The sequence below is a fragment of the Galeopterus variegatus genome, unplaced genomic scaffold, assembly GCF_000696425.1.
Source record: "Galeopterus variegatus unplaced genomic scaffold, G_variegatus-3.0.2 Scaffold1799, whole genome shotgun sequence".
NCBI lineage: Eukaryota > Metazoa > Chordata > Mammalia > Dermoptera > Cynocephalidae > Galeopterus > Galeopterus variegatus.
The window spans coordinates 258960-261342 of record NW_007727910.1 but is presented as its reverse complement, the minus strand read 5'-3'; positions in this window follow the sequence as shown (position 1 = coordinate 261342).

Here is a 2383-nt window from a genome sequence, read left to right as displayed (position 1 = left end):
TTAAAAAAAAAAAAAAAAAAAGAAAAAAAAAAAAAGGTTACAACTCAGGAACAGCCAGACAGAAGAGATGCATAGGTCAAGGTATATAAGAGGTTGGGGGGGCTTCTGTGCCCTCTCCAGGCATGCTACCCTCCCAGCACCTCCATGTATTCACCAACCCAGAAGCTCCCAAACTGTATTATGGAGGTTCCATTACATAGGTGTGATTGATGAAATCATTGGCCATTGGTGACTGAACTCAATCTCCAGCCCCTCTTCCCTCTCTGGAGGTCAGGGGTCCCAACCTTCTAATGACATGGTTGGTTCCTCTAGTGACCAGCCACCAACCTCTAGGAGTCACCTCATTAGTATAAACTCAGGTGTGGTCAAGAGGGGCTTATTGTGAATAACAAAACATGCTCCTCTTACTCATAACTACTCAGGAAATTAGCTCTGTGCCAGGAACTGGGGTGAAGACCAGATGCATATTTCTCATTACATCATAGTATCATAACCTGTTATTCATGAGCAAGATACTGTGCCAGCTGCTTTGCATACATGAGGGATAGTCTCTTTGTAATCACAGGGGAGTTAAAGAAAACACCCATGCCCAGCTCCCACTGCCCAGGATTCTGATGTAATAGGTCTGGGGTGTAGCCTCACCTAACTTACCTGTGCCCTGGGACACGTTATTGTTTACCCTGCACCTAAATGTCCTCATCTGTAGACAGGAGATGAGGATAACATCCACTACCCAGAATGGTTTTGAAAACTGAAGGAAATTATGTTTTTTAAGCACTTAACCAGGTACCTGCCACATAAGAAGAAATTAAAAAGGCAACAGAGTAGCGGTTAACAGCATGAGCTCCAGACCCAGAACACGTGGGTTCAAATCTCAGCTCTCTCCCTTGTTATCTGTGTAACCTCAGGACAATTACCTAGCCTCCTATGCCTCCATTTCCCCATGTGTAAAATAGGAATGCCAATAACATTCAGTATGTGTTGTTGTGATTAAGTGAGTTAATGTTGTTCTCGTTTTTGTTTTTGTTTTTAAAAAAAAGATGACCGGTAAGGAGATCTTAACCCTTGACTTGGTGTTATCAGCACCGCACTCTCCCAAGTGAGCCACAGGCCGGCCAAGTGAGTTAATGTTGTAAAATACATAGTAAGTACCATGTAAATCCTTAATTAAAACAACGATACATAAACACAGCCCAGGTGTGGCAGCAATGCGACTCTGTTAAATTAAATTTCTATTTCCTGCTCTTTGTCTGCCAGGTGGCAGGTGTCTGATGGGGTCGGTTAGAGCTTTTTCCTCTCCCTTTCCCCAGGGTTTCTGAGGAGCGGAGTCGGGAAGGGACATGGGAGCCTCTTGGCCTTGGCATCACCTTGACACCCCGCCATCTGCCAAGACAACCCCTTTCCCGTCCTTCCTGTCTGCTCTGTACTCTATACCCACACAGCCCCTGCTCTTAGTCTGTGTCCTCTGGGCCACTTCCCATGGCCCCCTTGCACACCAGGGCTCAGGGGCACCACTGGGGTCTGTCAGCCCGGAAAAGGGAGTACAGTCCCTTCTGTCCTCAGATGTCTCTGGACTATTTAGAAAGAGCAGGACATGGGAGCCCTTTCTCAGTGAGACATCATTTCTGAGTTCTCTTTGTTTCCCCTCCAAATTGCCTCTTTCCTTGACTTGAGGCAATAATTTAAAGTTTGCCCTTCCCCTCCACGCACACACCCCAATCCCGTCCACCTTGCTCTTACATCATCATGATCTTCTGTACCTTGCGTCCCCTGAGGCTGTTGAACTAAAAATGAAACTGTAATGACATCCTGCTATGGGTTTTTTGGTTTTTTTTTTTTTCTTTTTCTTTTTTTGGCAGCTGGCCGGTACAGGGATCTAAACCCTTGACCTTGCCTACTACGGTTTGAATGTTTGTCCCCTCCAAAACTCATGTTGAAGTTTAGTTGCCATTGTAATGGTATTAGGAAGTGGGACTTCAAGAGGTGGTGAGGCCAGAAGGGCTCTGCCTTTATGAATGAACTAATGCCATTATGGTAGCAGTGGGTTCCTTATGTGGGCAATGGGTTTGCTCTTTCTTTGCCTTTCCACCACGTAACGCCTTCTGCCATATTATGATGTAGCGAGAATGCCCTCGTCAGATGCCAGTACCTTGATCTTGGACTTCCCAGCCTCCAGAACTATGAGACAATGAATTTCTGTTCATTAGAAATTATGTAGTATGGGCCGGCCCGTGGCTCACTCGGTAGAGTGCGGTGCTGATAACACCAAGGCCCCGGGTTCGGATCCCACATAGGGATGGCCAGTTCGCTCACTGGGTGAGCGTGGTGCTGACAACACCAAGTCAAGGGTTAAGATCCCCTTACCGGTCATCTTTTTAAAAAA